This window comes from Coffea arabica, chromosome 11e (genome assembly GCF_036785885.1).
Source record: "Coffea arabica cultivar ET-39 chromosome 11e, Coffea Arabica ET-39 HiFi, whole genome shotgun sequence".
Taxonomy (NCBI): domain Eukaryota; kingdom Viridiplantae; phylum Streptophyta; class Magnoliopsida; order Gentianales; family Rubiaceae; genus Coffea; species Coffea arabica.
In genome coordinates, this window is record NC_092331.1 from 39,410,975 (window position 1) to 39,428,069 (window position 17,095).

General features: G+C 39.2%; 14 non-coding genes across 14 annotated transcripts; all 14 read left to right on the plus strand.

Moving 5' to 3' along the window:
* The first annotated feature begins 735 nt into the window (after positions 1-735).
* Positions 736-854, plus strand: LOC140023903 (5S ribosomal RNA). Its single transcript, XR_011827869.1, has one exon. It is a non-coding gene; the product is annotated as a 5S ribosomal RNA (ribosomal RNA).
* A 1,135-nt stretch (positions 855-1,989) lies between these two features.
* Positions 1,990-2,108, plus strand: LOC140023914 (5S ribosomal RNA). The gene has a single exon (XR_011827881.1). It is a non-coding gene; the product is annotated as a 5S ribosomal RNA (ribosomal RNA).
* Positions 2,109-3,230: 1,122 nt separating this feature from the next.
* LOC140023925 (5S ribosomal RNA) lies at positions 3,231-3,349 on the plus strand. Its single transcript, XR_011827892.1, has one exon. It is a non-coding gene; the product is annotated as a 5S ribosomal RNA (ribosomal RNA).
* Positions 3,350-4,471: 1,122 nt separating this feature from the next.
* LOC140031681 (5S ribosomal RNA) lies at positions 4,472-4,590 on the plus strand. The gene has a single exon (XR_011835604.1). It is a non-coding gene; the product is annotated as a 5S ribosomal RNA (ribosomal RNA).
* Positions 4,591-5,702: 1,112 nt separating this feature from the next.
* On the plus strand, positions 5,703-5,821 carry LOC140023937 (5S ribosomal RNA). Its single transcript, XR_011827903.1, has one exon. It is a non-coding gene; the product is annotated as a 5S ribosomal RNA (ribosomal RNA).
* A 1,115-nt stretch (positions 5,822-6,936) lies between these two features.
* On the plus strand, positions 6,937-7,055 carry LOC140023948 (5S ribosomal RNA). The gene has a single exon (XR_011827914.1). It is a non-coding gene; the product is annotated as a 5S ribosomal RNA (ribosomal RNA).
* A 1,135-nt stretch (positions 7,056-8,190) lies between these two features.
* On the plus strand, positions 8,191-8,309 carry LOC140029812 (5S ribosomal RNA). Its single transcript, XR_011833726.1, has one exon. It is a non-coding gene; the product is annotated as a 5S ribosomal RNA (ribosomal RNA).
* A 1,125-nt stretch (positions 8,310-9,434) lies between these two features.
* Positions 9,435-9,553, plus strand: LOC140030249 (5S ribosomal RNA). The gene has a single exon (XR_011834164.1). It is a non-coding gene; the product is annotated as a 5S ribosomal RNA (ribosomal RNA).
* A 1,122-nt stretch (positions 9,554-10,675) lies between these two features.
* On the plus strand, positions 10,676-10,794 carry LOC140031508 (5S ribosomal RNA). Its single transcript, XR_011835430.1, has one exon. It is a non-coding gene; the product is annotated as a 5S ribosomal RNA (ribosomal RNA).
* Positions 10,795-11,929: 1,135 nt separating this feature from the next.
* Positions 11,930-12,048, plus strand: LOC140030250 (5S ribosomal RNA). The gene has a single exon (XR_011834165.1). It is a non-coding gene; the product is annotated as a 5S ribosomal RNA (ribosomal RNA).
* Positions 12,049-13,170: 1,122 nt separating this feature from the next.
* Positions 13,171-13,289, plus strand: LOC140023959 (5S ribosomal RNA). Its single transcript, XR_011827925.1, has one exon. It is a non-coding gene; the product is annotated as a 5S ribosomal RNA (ribosomal RNA).
* Positions 13,290-14,424: 1,135 nt separating this feature from the next.
* Positions 14,425-14,543, plus strand: LOC140029813 (5S ribosomal RNA). Its single transcript, XR_011833727.1, has one exon. It is a non-coding gene; the product is annotated as a 5S ribosomal RNA (ribosomal RNA).
* A 1,125-nt stretch (positions 14,544-15,668) lies between these two features.
* Positions 15,669-15,787, plus strand: LOC140030251 (5S ribosomal RNA). Its single transcript, XR_011834166.1, has one exon. It is a non-coding gene; the product is annotated as a 5S ribosomal RNA (ribosomal RNA).
* Positions 15,788-16,909: 1,122 nt separating this feature from the next.
* LOC140023970 (5S ribosomal RNA) lies at positions 16,910-17,028 on the plus strand. Its single transcript, XR_011827936.1, has one exon. It is a non-coding gene; the product is annotated as a 5S ribosomal RNA (ribosomal RNA).
* The last annotated feature ends 67 nt before the right edge of the window (positions 17,029-17,095 follow it).

Consider the following 17,095-nt stretch of genomic DNA (forward strand, 5'->3'; position numbering starts at 1 on the left):
TAATTTAATAAACATAAAAATAATTTTATCTAACTAAACTAAGTTATTCTTTTTTTCAAAGGCATTAATTACTTAATCCTAAACGAATTTATTTAATTTGTGTGAAGTTGAATTTATTATACTTGGACAAATAATATATTATATTATTTTTCACTTTTGTATTGTTTTAATTTATTTTATATTTTGCTTGGGATAAAACACTTTTACGGTGTTTAATTTATTTTAGATTTGATTTGGAATCATTTATTTAAATTTTTATTACTTGATTATGTAATTAGTTTTGTGAGAAATTGATTTTATTAGAAATTACAGTGATAAATTAATAAATTAAAATTAAGTTTCGGGTCATTTCGGGTCGACCCGCCGCCCCGTAAACCTGAAATTTTCGGGTTCGGGTCAGCATACCTGACCCGTCACGGGTTGGCGGGTCGGGGTTCGGGTCAACAGATTTTCTGGCGGGTCTGTTGACCCGAACCCGACCCGCCAACCTGATTTGGACCCGAATTGCCACCCCTAACTGCAAGCGTGAAGGATTGATTTCATGATAATTTAGAGTTGCGGGATGAGGGAAAAAAACAGGGTGCAAATCAATAACAAAAAAAAATATAAAGTAAATAAATAAAAGGATAAGAGGAAAATGCTTGAATTGACGCTTAAAATGAATTTCGGTATAGAAAAGCCACACTGCTTCGCAGGACGGGGTAGTTTAAAAGAATAACGCGAAAGGAACATGGCGGGTGCGATCATACCAGCACTAATGCACCGGATCCCATCAGAACTCCGAAGTTAAGCGTGCTTGGGCGAGAGTAGTACTAGGATGGGTGACCCCCTGGGAAGTCCTCGTGTTGCACCCCTCTCTTTTTTGTTTCGAAATCCAAATTTCCTATTCGTTCTTTATCCTGTAGTAATTTAGCTCCGTCGGAACGATTGCTTAATATTTTGCTTCTTGTCGAAGCGTGAAGGAGGATCTGAAGGCGCGAGACAAATCAGGAACGGTACGCCTCGATCAAAGCCCGGATCGTCGCTCAAATTTGTCGGCGCAAATGTATCACCGCAACTAGGGGTGGCAATTTTCGACACGACCTGAAAACACGACACGAACCTAACACGAAATTAATGGGTTTGGGTTGAGGTTTCGGGAATTCGGGTCAGAATCGGGTTGGACCCGATGAACCCGAAAAGAAAACCGGTCGATTTCGGGTCAACCCGTGGTGACCTGATATGACCCGATATGACCCGTTTACGAATTAAAAATAATTTAATAAACATAAAAATAATTTTATCTAACTAAACTAAGTTATTCTTTTTTTCAAAGGCATTAATTACTTAATCCTAAACGAATTTATTTAATTTGTGTGAAGTTGAAATTATTATACTTGGACAAATAATATATTATATTATTTTTCACTTTTGTATTGTTTTAATTTATTTTATATTTTGCTTGGGATAAAACACTTTTACGGTGTTTAATTTATTTTAGATTTGATTTGGAATCATTTATTTAAATTTTTATTACTTGATTATGTAATTAGTTTTGTGAGAAATTGATTTTATCAGAAATTACAGTGATAAATTAATAAATTAAAATTAAGTTTCGGGTCATTTCGGGTCGACCCGCCGCCCCGTAAACCTGAAATTTTCGGGTTCGGGTCAGCATACCTGACCCGTCACGGGTTGGCGGGTCGGGGTTCGGGTCAACAGATTTTCTGGCGGGTCTGTTGACCCGAACCCGACCCGCCAACCTGATTTGGACCCGAATTGCCACCCCTAACTGCAAGCGTGAAGGATTGATTTCATGATAATTTAGAGTTGCGGGATGAGGGAAAAAAACAGGGTGCAAATCAATAACAAAAAAAAATATAAAGTAAATAAATAAAAGGATAAGAGGAAAATGCTTGAATTGACGCTTAAAATGAATTTCGGTCTAGAAAAGCCACACTGCTTCGCAGGACGGGGTAATTTAAAAGAATAAAGCGAAAGGAACATGGCGGGTGCGATCATACCAGCACTAATGCACCGGATCCCATCAGAACTCCGAAGTTAAGCGTGCTTGGGCGAGAGTAGTACTAGGATGGGTGACCCCCTGGGAAGTCCTCGTGTTGCACCCCTTTCTTTTTTGTTTCGAAATCCAAATTTCCTATTCGTTCTTTATCCTGTAGTAATTTATCTCCGTCGGAACGATTGCTTAATATTTTGCTTCTTGTCAAAGCGTGAAGGAGGATCTGAAGGCGCGAGACAAATCAGGAACGGTACGGCTCGATCAAAGCCCGGATCGTCGCTCAAATTTGTCGGCGCAAATGTATCACCGCAACTAGGGGTGGCAATTTTCGACACGACACGAACCTAACACGAAATTAATGGGTTTGGGTTGAGGTTTCGGGAATTCGGGTCAGAATCGGGTTGGACCCGATGAACCCGAAAAGAAAACCGGTCGATTTCGGGCCAACCCGTGGTGACCTGATATGACCCGATATGACCCGTTTACGAATTAAAAATAATTTAATAAACATAAAAATAATTTTATCTAACTAAACTAAGTTATTCTTTTTTTCAAAGGCATTAATTACTTAATCCTAAACGAATTTATTTAATTTGTGTGAAGTTGAAATTATTATACTTGGACAAATAATATATTATATTATTTTTCACTTTTGTATTGTTTTAATTTATTTTATATTTTGCTTGGGATAAAACACTTTTACGGTGTTTAATTTATTTTAGATTTGATTTGGAATCATTTATTTAAATTTTTATTACTTGATTATGTAATTAGTTTTGTGAGAAATTGATTTTATTAGAAATTACAGTGATAAATTAATAAATTAAAATTAAGTTTCGGGTCATTTCGGGTCGACCCGCCGCCCCGTAAACCTGAAATTTTCGGGTTCGGGTCAGCATACCTGACCCGTCACGGGTTGGCGGGTCGGGGTTCGGGTCAACAGATTTTCTGGCGGGTCTGTTGACCCGAACCCGACCCGCCAACCTGATTTGGACCCGAATTGCCACCCCTAACTGCAAGCGTGAAGGATTGATTTCATGATAATTTAGAGTTGCGGGATGAGGGAAAAAAACAGGGTGCAAATCAATAACAAAAAAAAATATAAAGTAACTAAATAAAAGGATAAGAGGAAAATGCTTGAATTGACGCTTAAAATGAATTTCGGTCTAGAAAAGCCACACTGCTTCGCAGGACGGGGTAGTTTAAAAGAATAACGCGAAAGGAACATGGCGGGTGCGATCATACCAGCACTAATGCACCGGATCCCATCAGAACTCCGAAGTTAAGCGTGCTTGGGCGAGAGTAGTACTAGGATGGGTGACCCCCTGGGAAGTCCTCGTGTTGCACCCCTCTCTTTTTTGTTTCGAAATCCAAATTTCCTATTCGTTCTTTATCCTGTAGTAATTTAGCTCCGTCGGAACGATTGCTTAATATTTTGCTTCTTGTCGAAGCGTGAAGGAGGATCTGAAGGCGCGAGACAAATCAGGAACGGTACGGCTCGATCAAAGCCCGGATCGTCGCTCAAATTTGTCGGCGCAAATGTATCACCGCAACTAGGGGTGGCAATTTTCGACACGACACGAACCTAACACGAAATTAATGGGTTTGGGTTGAGGTTTCGGGAATTCGGGTCAGAATCGGGTTGGACCCGATGAACCCGAAAAGAAAACCGGTCGATTTCGGGCCAACCCGTGGTGACCTGATATGACCCGATATGACCCGTTTACGAATTAAAAATAATTTAATAAACATAAAAATAATTTTATCTAACTAAACTAAGTTATTCTTTTTTTCAAAGGCATTAATTACTTAATCCTAAACGAATTTATTTAATTTGTGTGAAGTTGAAATTATTATACTTGGACAAATAATATATTATATTATTTTTCACTTTTGTATTGTTTTAATTTATTTTATATTTTGCTTGGGATAAAACACTTTTACGGTGTTTAATTTATTTTAGATTTGATTTGGAATCATTTATTTAAATTTTTATTACTTGATTATGTAATTAGTTTTGTGAGAAATTGATTTTATTAGAAATTACAGTGATAAATTAATAAATTAAAATTAAGTTTCGGGTCATTTCGGGTCGACCCGCCGCCCCGTAAACCTGAAATTTTCGGGTTCGGGTCAGCATACCTGACCCGTCACGGGTTGGCGGGTCGGGGTTCGGGTCAACAGATTTTCTGGCGGGTCTGTTGACCCGAACCCGACCCGCCAACCTGATTTGGACCCGAATTGCCACCCCTAACTGCAAGCGTGAAGGATTGATTTCATGATAATTTAGAGTTGCGGGATGAGGGAAAAAAACAGGGTGCAAATCAATAACAAAAAAAAATATAAAGTAAATAAATAAAAGGATAAGAGGAAAATGCTTGAATTGACGCTTAAAATGAATTTCGGTCTAGAAAAGCCACACTGCTTCGCAGGACGGGGTAGTTTAAAAGAATAACGCGAAAGGAACATGGCGGGTGCGATCATACCAGCACTAATGCACCGGATCCCATCAGAACTCCGAAATTAAGCGTGCTTGGGCGAGAGTAGTACTAGGATGGGTGACCCCCTGGGAAGTCGTCGTGTTGCACCCCTCTCTTTTTTGTTTCGAAATCCAAATTTCCTATTCGTTCTTTATCCTGTAGTAATTTAGCTCCGTCGGAACGATTGCTTAATATTTTGCTTCTTGTCGAAGCGTGAAGGAGGATCTGAAGGCGCGAGACAAATCAGGAACGGTACGGCTCGATCAAAGCCCGGATCGTCGCTCAAATTTGTCGGCGCAAATGTATCACCGCAACTAGGGGTGGCAATTTTCGACACGACACGAACCTAACACGAAATTAATGGGTTTGGGTTGAGGTTTCGGGAATTCGGGTCAGAATCGGGTTGGACCCGATGAACCCGAAAAGAAAACCGGTCGATTTCGGGTCAACCCGTGGTGACCTGATATGACCCGTTTACGAATTAAAAATAATTTAATAAACATAAAAATAATTTTATCTAACTAAACTAAGTTATTCTTTTTTTCAAAGGCATTAATTACTTAATCCTAAACGAATTTATTTAATTTGTGTGAAGTTGAAATTATTATACTTGGACAAATAATATATTATATTATTTTTCACTTTTGTATTGTTTTAATTTATTTTATATTTTGCTTGGGATAAAACACTTTTACGGTGTTTAATTTATTTTAGATTTGATTTGGAATCATTTATTTAAATTTTTATTACTTGATTATGTAATTAGTTTTGTGAGAAATTGATTTTATTAGAAATTACAGTGATAAATTAATAAATTAAAATTAAGTTTCGGGTCATTTCGGGTCGACCCGCCGCCCCGTAAACCTGAAATTTTCGGGTTCGGGTCAGCATACCTGACCCGTCACGGGTTGGCGGGTCGGGGTTCGGGTCAACAGATTTTCTGGCGGGTCTGTTGACCCGAACCCGACCCGCCAACCTGATTTGGACCCGAATTGCCACCCCTAACTGCAAGCGTGAAGGATTGATTTCATGATAATTTAGAGTTGCGGGATGAGGGAAAAAAACAGGGTGCAAATCAATAACAAAAAAAAATATAAAGTAAATAAATAAAAGGATAAGAGGAAAATGCTTGAATTGACGCTTAAAATGAATTTCGGTCTAGAAAAGCCACACTGCTTCGCAGGACGGGGTAGTTTAAAAGAATAAAGCGAAAGGAACATGGCGGGTGCGATCATACCAGCACTAATGCACCGGATCCCATCAGAACTCCGAAGTTAAGCGTGCTTGGGCGAGAGTAGTACTAGGATGGGTGACCCCCTGGGAAGTCCTCGTGTTGCACCCCTCTCTTTTTTGTTTCGAAATCCAAATTTCCTATTCGTTCTTTATCCTGTAGTAATTTAGCTCCGTCGGAACGATTGCTTAATATTTTGCTTCTTGTCGAAGCGTGAAGGAGGATCTGAAGGCGCGAGACAAATCAGGAACGGTACGGCTCGATCAAAGCCCGGATCGTCGCTCAAATTTGTCGGCGCAAATGTATCACCGCAACTAGGGGTGGCAATTTTCGACACGACCTGAAAACACGACACGAACCTAACACGAAATTAATGGGTTTGGGTTGAGGTTTCGGGAATTCGGGTTGGACCCAATGAACCCGAAAAGAAAACCGGTCGATTTCGGGTCAACCCGTGGTGACCTGATATGACCCGTTTACGAATTAAAAATAATTTAATAAACATAAAAATAATTTTATCTAACTAAACTAAGTTATTCTTTTTTTCAAAGGCATTAATTACTTAATCCTAAACGAATTTATTTAATTTGTGTGAAGTTGAAATTATTATACTTGGACAAATAATATATTATATTATTTTTCACTTTTGTATTGTTTTAATTTATTTTATATTTTGCTTGGGATAAAACACTTTTACGGTGTTTAATTTATTTTAGATTTGATTTGGAATCATTTATTTAAATTTTTATTACTTGATTATGTAATTAGTTTTGTGAGAAATTGATTTTATTAGAAATTACAGTGATAAATTAATAAATTAAAATTAAGTTTCGGGTCATTTCGGGTCGACCCGCCGCCCCGTAAACCTGAAATTTTCGGGTTCGGGTCAGCATACCTGACCCGTCACGGGTTGGCGGGTCGGGGTTCGGGTCAACAGATTTTCTGGCGGGTCTGTTGACCCGAACCCGACCCGCCAACCTGATTTGGACCCGAATTGCCACCCCTAACTGCAAGCGTGAAGGATTGATTTCATGATAATTTAGAGTTGCGGGATGAGGGAAAAAAACAGGGTGCAAATCAATAACAAAAAAAAAATATAAAGTAAATAAATAAAAGGATAAGAGGAAAATGCTTGAATTGACGCTTAAAATGAATTTCGGTCTAGAAAAGCCACACTGCTTCGCAGGACGGGGTAGTTTAAAAGAATAAAGCGAAAGGAACATGGCGGGTGCGATCATACCAGCACTAATGCACCGGATCCCATCAGAACTCCGAAGTTAAGCGTGCTTGGGCGAGAGTAGTACTAGGATGGGTGACCCCCTGGGAAGTCCTCGTGTTGCACCCCTCTCTTTTTTGTTTCGAAATCCAAATTTCCTATTCGTTCTTTATCCTGTAGTAATTTAGCTCCGTCGGAACGATTGCTTAATATTTTGCTTCTTGTCGAAGCGTGAAGGAGGATCTGAAGGCGCGAGACAAATCAGGAACGGTACGGCTCGATCAAAGCCCGGATCGTCGCTCAAATTTGTCGGCGCAAATGTATCACCGCAACTAGGGGTGGCAATTTTCGACACGACCTGAAAACACGACACGAACCTAACACGAAATTAATGGGTTTGGGTTGAGGTTTCGGGAATTCGGGTCAGAATCGGGTTGGACCCGATGAACCCGAAAAGAAAACCGGTCGATTTCGGGTCAACCCGTGGTGACCTGATATGACCCGATATGACCCGTTTACGAATTAAAAATAATTTAATAAACATAAAAATAATTTTATCTAACTAAACTAAGTTATTCTTTTTTTCAAAGGCATTAATTACTTAATCCTAAACGAATTTATTTAATTTGTGTGAAGTTGAATTTATTATACTTGGACAAATAATATATTATATTATTTTTCACTTTTGTATTGTTTTAATTTATTTTATATTTTGCTTGGGATAAAACACTTTTACGGTGTTTAATTTATTTTAGATTTGATTTGGAATCATTTATTTAAATTTTTATTACTTGATTATGTAATTAGTTTTGTGAGAAATTGATTTTATTAGAAATTACAGTGATAAATTAATAAATTAAAATTAAGTTTCGGGTCATTTCGGGTCGACCCGCCGCCCCGTAAACCTGAAATTTTCGGGTTCGGGTCAGCATACCTGACCCGTCACGGGTTGGCGGGTCGGGGTTCGGGTCAACAGATTTTCTGGCGGGTCTGTTGACCCGAACCCGACCCGCCAACCTGATTTGGACCCGAATTGCCACCCCTAACTGCAAGCGTGAAGGATTGATTTCATGATAATTTAGAGTTGCGGGATGAGGGAAAAAAACAGGGTGCAAATCAATAACAAAAAAAAATATAAAGTAAATAAATAAAAGGATAAGAGGAAAATGCTTGAATTGACGCTTAAAATGAATTTCGGTCTAGAAAAGCCACACTGCTTCGCAGGACGGGGTAGTTTAAAAGAATAACGCGAAAGGAACATGGCGGGTGCGATCATACCAGCACTAATGCACCGGATCCCATCAGAACTCCGAAGTTAAGCGTGCTTGGGCGAGAGTAGTACTAGGATGGGTGACCCCCTGGGAAGCCCTCGTGTTGCACCCCTCTCTTTTTTGTTTCGAAATCCAAATTTCCTATTCGTTCTTTATCCTGTAGTAATTTAGCTCCGTCGGAACGATTGCTTAATATTTTGCTTCTTGTCGAAGCGTGAAGGAGGATCTGAAGGCGCGAGACAAATCAGGAACGGTACGGCTCGATCAAAGCCCGGATCGTCGCTCAAATTTGTCGGCGCAAATGTATCACCGCAACTAGGGGTGGCAATTTTCGACACGACCTGAAAACACGACACGAACCTAACACGAAATTAATGGGTTTGGGTTGAGGTTTCGGGAATTCGGGTCAGAATCGGGTTGGACCCGATGAACCCGAAAAGAAAACCGGTCGATTTCGGGTCAACCCGTGGTGACCAGATATGACCCGTTTACGAATTAAAAATAATTTAATAAACATAAAAATAATTTTATCTAACTAAACTAAGTTATTCTTTTTTTCAAAGGCATTAATTACTTAATCCTAAACGAATTTATTTAATTTGTGTGAAGTTGAAATTATTATACTTGGACAAATAATATATTATATTATTTTTCACTTTTGTATTGTTTTAATTTATTTTATATTTTGCTTGGGATAAAACACTTTTACGGTGTTTAATTTATTTTAGATTTGATTTGGAATCATTTATTTAAATTTTTATTACTTGATTATGTAATTAGTTTTGTGAGAAATTGATTTTATTAGAAATTACAGTGATAAATTAATAAATTAAAATTAAGTTTCGGGTCATTTCGGGTCGACCCGCCGCCCCGTAAACCTGAAATTTTCGGGTTCGGGTCAGCATACCTGACCCGTCACGGGTTGGCGGGTCGGGGTTCGGGTCAACAGATTTTCTGGCGGGTCTGTTGACCCGAACCCGACCCGCCAACCTGATTTGGACCCGAATTGCCACCCCTAACTGCAAGCGTGAAGGATTGATTTCATGATAATTTAGAGTTGCGGGATGAGGGAAAAAAACAGGGTGCAAATCCATAACAAAAAAAAATATAAAGTAAATAAATAAAAGGATAAGAGGAAAATGCTTGAATTGACGCTTAAAATGAATTTCGGTCTAGAAAAGCCACACTGCTTCGCAGGACGGGGTAGTTTAAAAGAATAAAGCGAAAGGAACATGGCGGGTGCGATCATACCAGCATTAATGCACCGGATCCCATCAGAACTCCGAAGTTAAGCGTGCTTGGGCGAGAGTAGTACTAGGATGGGTGACCCCCTGGGAAGTCCTCGTGTTGCACCCCTTTCTTTTTTGTTTCGAAATCCAAATTTCCTATTCGTTCTTTATCCTGTAGTAATTTAGCTCCGTCGGAACGATTGCTTAATATTTTGCTTCTTGTCAAAGCGTGAAGGAGGATCTGAAGGCGCGAGACAAATCAGGAACGGTACGGCTCGATCAAAGCCCGGATCGTCGCTCAAATTTGTCGGCGCAAATGTATCACCGCAACTAGGGGTGGCAATTTTCGACACGACACGAACCTAACACGAAATTAATGGGTTTGGGTTGAGGTTTCGGGAATTCGGGTCAGAATCGGGTTGGACCCGATGAACCCGAAAAGAAAACCGGTCGATTTCGGGCCAACCCGTGGTGACCTGATATGACCCGATATGACCCGTTTACGAATTAAAAATAATTTAATAAACATAAAAATAATTTTATCTAACTAAACTAAGTTATTCTTTTTTTCAAAGGCATTAATTACTTAATCCTAAACGAATTTATTTAATTTGTGTGAAGTTGAAATTATTATACTTGGACAAATAATATATTATATTATTTTTCACTTTTGTATTGTTTTAATTTATTTTATATTTTGCTTGGGATAAAACACTTTTACGGTGTTTAATTTATTTTAGATTTGATTTGGAATCATTTATTTAAATTTTTATTACTTGATTATGTAATTAGTTTTGTGAGAAATTGATTTTATTAGAAATTACAGTGATAAATTAATAAATTAAAATTAAGTTTCGGGTCATTTCGGGTCGACCCGCCGCCCCGTAAACCTGAAATTTTCGGGTTCGGGTCAGCATACCTGACCCGTCACGGGTTGGCGGGTCGGGGTTCGGGTCAACAGATTTTCTGGCGGGTCTGTTGACCCGAACCCGACCCGCCAACCTGATTTGGACCCGAATTGCCACCCCTAACTGCAAGCGTGAAGGATTGATTTCATGATAATTTAGAGTTGCGGGATGAGGGAAAAAAACAGGGTGCAAATCAATAACAAAAAAAAATATAAAGTAAATAAATAAAAGGATAAGAGGAAAATGCTTGAATTGACGCTTAAAATGAATTTCGGTCTAGAAAAGCCACACTGCTTCGCAGGACGGTGTAGTTTAAAAGAATAAAGCGAAAGGAACATGGCGGGTGCGATCATACCAGCACTAATGCACCGGATCCCATCAGAACTCCGAAGTTAAGCGTGCTTGGGCGAGAGTAGTACTAGGATGGGTGACCCCCTGGGATGTCCTCGTGTTGCATCCCTCTCTTTTTTGTTTCGAAATCCAAATTTCCTATTCGTTCTTTATCCTGTAGTAATTTAGCTCCGTCGGAACGATTGCTTAATATTTTGCTTCTTGTCGAAGCGTGAAGGAGGATCTGAAGGCGCGAGACAAATCAGGAACGGTACGCCTCGATCAAAGCCCGGATCGTCGCTCAAATTTGTCGGCGCAAATGTATCACCGCAACTAGGGGTGGCAATTTTCGACACGACCTGAAAACACGACACGAACCTAACACGAAATTAATGGGTTTGGGTTGAGGTTTCGGGAATTCGGGTCAGAATCGGGTTGGACCCGATGACCCCGAAAAGAAAACCGGTCGATTTCGGGTCAACCCGTGGTGACCTGATATGACCCGATATGACCCGTTTACGAATTAAAAATAATTTAATAAACATAAAAATAATTTTATCTAACTAAACTAAGTTATTCTTTTTTTCAAAGGCATTAATTACTTAATCCTAAACGAATTTATTTAATTTGTGTGAAGTTGAAATTATTATACTTGGACAAATAATATATTATATTATTTTTCACTTTTGTATTGTTTTAATTTATTTTATATTTTGCTTGGGATAAAACACTTTTACGGTGTTTAATTTATTTTAGATTTGATTTGGAATCATTTATTTGAATTTTTATTACTTGATTATGTAATTAGTTTTGTGAGAAATTGATTTTATTAGAAATTACAGTGATAAATTAATAAATTAAAATTAAGTTTCGGGTCATTTCGGGTCGACCCGCCACCCCGTAAACCTGAAATTTTCGGGTTCGGGTCAGCATACCTGACCCGTCACGGGTTGGCGGGTCGGGGTTCGGGTCAACAGATTTTCTGGCGGGTCTGTTGACCCGAACCCGACCCGCCAACCTGATTTGGACCCGAATTGCCACCCCTAACTGCAAGCGTGAAGGATTGATTTCATGATAATTTAGAGTTGCGGGATGAGGGAAAAAAACAGGGTGCAAATCCATAACAAAAAAAAATATAAAGTAAATAAATAAAAGGATAAGAGGAAAATGCTTGAATTGACGCTTAAAATGAATTTCGGTCTAGAAAAGCCACACTGCTTCGCAGGACGGGGTAGTTTAAAAGAATAAAGCGAAAGGAACATGGCGGGTGCGATCATACCAGCATTAATGCACCGGATCCCATCAGAACTCCGAAGTTAAGCGTGCTTGGGCGAGAGTAGTACTAGGATGGGTGACCCCCTGGGAAGTCCTCGTGTTGCACCCCTTTCTTTTTTGTTTCGAAATCCAAATTTCCTATTCGTTCTTTATCCTGTAGTAATTTAGCTCCGTCGGAACGATTGCTTAATATTTTGCTTCTTGTCAAAGCGTGAAGGAGGATCTGAAGGCGCGAGACAAATCAGGAACGGTACGGCTCGATCAAAGCCCGGATCGTCGCTCAAATTTGTCGGCGCAAATGTATCACCGCAACTAGGGGTGGCAATTTTCGACACGACACGAACCTAACACGAAATTAATGGGTTTGGGTTGAGGTTTCGGGAATTCGGGTCAGAATCGGGTTGGACCCGATGAACCCGAAAAGAAAACCGGTCGATTTCGGGCCAACCCGTGGTGACCTGATATGACCCGATATGACCCGTTTACGAATTAAAAATAATTTAATAAACATAAAAATAATTTTATCTAACTAAACTAAGTTATTCTTTTTTTCAAAGGCATTAATTACTTAATCCTAAACGAATTTATTTAATTTGTGTGAAGTTGAAATTATTATACTTGGACAAATAATATATTATATTATTTTTCACTTTTGTATTGTTTTAATTTATTTTATATTTTGCTTGGGATAAAACACTTTTACGGTGTTTAATTTATTTTAGATTTGATTTGGAATCATTTATTTAAATTTTTATTACTTGATTATGTAATTAGTTTTGTGAGAAATTGATTTTATCAGAAATTACAGTGATAAATTAATAAATTAAAATTAAGTTTCGGGTCATTTCGGGTCGACCCGCCGCCCCGTAAACCTGAAATTTTCGGGTTCGGGTCAGCATACCTGACCCGTCACGGGTTGGCGGGTCGGGGTTCGGGTCAACAGATTTTCTGGCGGGTCTGTTGACCCGAACCCGACCCGCCAACCTGATTTGGACCCGAATTGCCACCCCTAACTGCAAGCGTGAAGGATTGATTTCATGATAATTTAGAGTTGCGGGATGAGGGAAAAAAACAGGGTGCAAATCAATAACAAAAAAAAATATAAAGTAAATAAATAAAAGGATAAGAGGAAAATGCTTGAATTGACGCTTAAAATGAATTTCGGTCTAGAAAAGCCACACTGCTTCGCAGGACGGGGTAGTTTAAAAGAATAAAGCGAAAGGAACATGGCGGGTGCGATCATACCAGCACTAATGCACCGGATCCCATCAGAACTCCGAAGTTAAGCGTGCTTGGGCGAGAGTAGTACTAGGATGGGTGACCCCCTGGGAAGTCCTCGTGTTGCACCCCTCTCTTTTTTGTTTCGAAATCCAAATTTCCTATTCGTTCTTTATCCTGTAGTAATTTAGCTCCGTCGGAACGATTGCTTAATATTTTGCTTCTTGTCGAAGCGTGAAGGAGGATCTGAAGGCGCGAGACAAATCAGGAACGGTACGGCTCGATCAAAGCCCGGATCGTCGCTCAAATTTGTCGGCGCAAATGTATCACCGCAACTAGGGGTGGCAATTTTCGACACGACCTGAAAACACGACACGAACCTAACACGAAATTAATGGGTTTGGGTTGAGGTTTCGGGAATTCGGGTCAGAATCGGGTTGGACCCGATGAACCCGAAAAGAAAACCGGTCGATTTCGGGTCAACCCGTGGTGACCTGATATGACCCGATATGACCCGTTTACGAATTAAAAATAATTTAATAAACATAAAAATAATTTTATCTAACTAAACTAAGTTATTCTTTTTTTCAAAGGCATTAATTACTTAATCCTAAACGAATTTATTTAATTTGTGTGAAGTTGAATTTATTATACTTGGACAAATAATATATTATATTATTTTTCACTTTTGTATTGTTTTAATTTATTTTATATTTTGCTTGGGATAAAACACTTTTACGGTGTTTAATTTATTTTAGATTTGATTTGGAATCATTTATTTAAATTTTTATTACTTGATTATGTAATTAGTTTTGTGAGAAATTGATTTTATTAGAAATTACAGTGATAAATTAATAAATTAAAATTAAGTTTCGGGTCATTTCGGGTCGACCCGCCGCCCCGTAAACCTGAAATTTTCGGGTTCGGGTCAGCATACCTGACCCGTCACGGGTTGGCGGGTCGGGGTTCGGGTCAACAGATTTTCTGGCGGGTCTGTTGACCCGAACCCGACCCGCCAACCTGATTTGGACCCGAATTGCCACCCCTAACTGCAAGCGTGAAGGATTGATTTCATGATAATTTAGAGTTGCGGGATGAGGGAAAAAAACAGGGTGCAAATCAATAACAAAAAAAAATATAAAGTAAATAAATAAAAGGATAAGAGGAAAATGCTTGAATTGACGCTTAAAATGAATTTCGGTCTAGAAAAGCCACACTGCTTCGCAGGACGGGGTAGTTTAAAAGAATAACGCGAAAGGAACATGGCGGGTGCGATCATACCAGCACTAATGCACCGGATCCCATCAGAACTCCGAAGTTAAGCGTGCTTGGGCGAGAGTAGTACTAGGATGGGTGACCCCCTGGGAAGCCCTCGTGTTGCACCCCTCTCTTTTTTGTTTCGAAATCCAAATTTCCTATTCGTTCTTTATCCTGTAGTAATTTAGCTCCGTCGGAACGATTGCTTAATATTTTGCTTCTTGTCGAAGCGTGAAGGAGGATCTGAAGGCGCGAGACAAATCAGGAACGGTACGGCTCGATCAAAGCCCGGATCGTCGCTCAAATTTGTCGGCGCAAATGTATCACCGCAACTAGGGGTGGCAATTTTCGACACGACCTGAAAACACGACACGAACCTAACACGAAATTAATGGGTTTGGGTTGAGGTTTCGGGAATTCGGGTCAGAATCGGGTTGGACCCGATGAACCCGAAAAGAAAACCGGTCGATTTCGGGTCAACCCGTGGTGACCAGATATGACCCGTTTACGAATTAAAAATAATTTAATAAACATAAAAATAATTTTATCTAACTAAACTAAGTTATTCTTTTTTTCAAAGGCATTAATTACTTAATCCTAAACGAATTTATTTAATTTGTGTGAAGTTGAAATTATTATACTTGGACAAATAATATATTATATTATTTTTCACTTTTGTATTGTTTTAATTTATTTTATATTTTGCTTGGGATAAAACACTTTTACGGTGTTTAATTTATTTTAGATTTGATTTGGAATCATTTATTTAAATTTTTATTACTTGATTATGTAATTAGTTTTGTGAGAAATTGATTTTATTAGAAATTACAGTGATAAATTAATAAATTAAAATTAAGTTTCGGGTCATTTCGGGTCGACCCGCCGCCCCGTAAACCTGAAATTTTCGGGTTCGGGTCAGCATACCTGACCCGTCACGGGTTGGCGGGTCGGGGTTCGGGTCAACAGATTTTCTGGCGGGTCTGTTGACCCGAACCCGACCCGCCAACCTGATTTGGACCCGAATTGCCACCCCTAACTGCAAGCGTGAAGGATTGATTTCATGATAATTTAGAGTTGCGGGATGAGGGAAAAAAACAGGGTGCAAATCCATAACAAAAAAAAATATAAAGTAAATAAATAAAAGGATAAGAGGAAAATGCTTGAATTGACGCTTAAAATGAATTTCGGTCTAGAAAAGCCACACTGCTTCGCAGGACGGGGTAGTTTAAAAGAATAAAGCGAAAGGAACATGGCGGGTGCGATCATACCAGCATTAATGCACCGGATCCCATCAGAACTCCGAAGTTAAGCGTGCTTGGGCGAGAGTAGTACTAGGATGGGTGACCCCCTGGGAAGTCCTCGTGTTGCACCCCTTTCTTTTTTGTTTCGAAATCCAAATTTCCTATTCGTTCTTTATCCTGTAGTAATTTAGCTCCGTCGGAACGATTGCTTAATATTTTGCTTCTTGTCAAAGCGTGAAGGAGGATCTGAAGGCGCGAGACAAATCAGGAACGGTACGGCTCGATCAAAGCCCGGATCGTCGCTCAAATTTGTCGGCGCAAATGTATCACCGCAACTAGGGGTGGCAATTTTCGACACGACACGAACCTAACACGAAATTAATGGGTTTGGGTTGAGGTTTCGGGAATTCGGGTCAGAATCGGGTTGGACCCGATGAACCCGAAAAGAAAACCGGTCGATTTCGGGCCAACCCGTGGTGACCTGATATGACCCGATATGACCCGTTTACGAATTAAAAATAATTTAATAAACATAAAAATAATTTTATCTAACTAAACTAAGTTATTCTTTTTTTCAAAGGCATTAATTACTTAATCCTAAACGAATTTATTTAATTTGTGTGAAGTTGAAATTATTATACTTGGACAAATAATATATTATATTATTTTTCACTTTTGTATTGTTTTAATTTATTTTATATTTTGCTTGGGATAAAACACTTTTACGGTGTTTAATTTATTTTAGATTTGATTTGGAATCATTTATTTAAATTTTTATTACTTGATTATGTAATTAGTTTTGTGAGAAATTGATTTTATCAGAAATTACAGTGATAAATTAATAAATTAAAATTAAGTTTCGGGTCATTTCGGGTCGACCCGCCGCCCCGTAAACCTGAAATTTTCGGGTTCGGGTCAGCATACCTGACCCGTCACGGGTTGGCGGGTCGGGGTTCGGGTCAACAGATTTTCTGGCGGGTCTGTTGACCCGAACCCGACCCGCCAACCTGATTTGGACCCGAATTGCCACCCCTAACTGCAAGCGTGAAGGATTGATTTCATGATAATTTAGAGTTGCGGGATGAGGGAAAAAAACAGGGTGCAAATCAATAACAAAAAAAAATATAAAGTAAATAAATAAAAGGATAAGAGGAAAATGCTTGAATTGACGCTTAAAATGAATTTCGGTCTAGAAAAGCCACACTGCTTCGCAGGACGGGGTAGTTTAAAAGAATAAAGCGAAAGGAACATGGCGGGTGCGATCATACCAGCACTAATGCACCGGATCCCATCAGAACTCCGAAGTTAAGCGTGCTTGGGCGAGAGTAGTACTAGGATGGGTGACCCCCTGGGAAGTCCTCGTGTTGCACCCCTCTCTTTTTTGTTTCGAAATCCAAATTTCCTATTCGTTCTTTATCCTGTAGTAATTTAGCTCCGTCG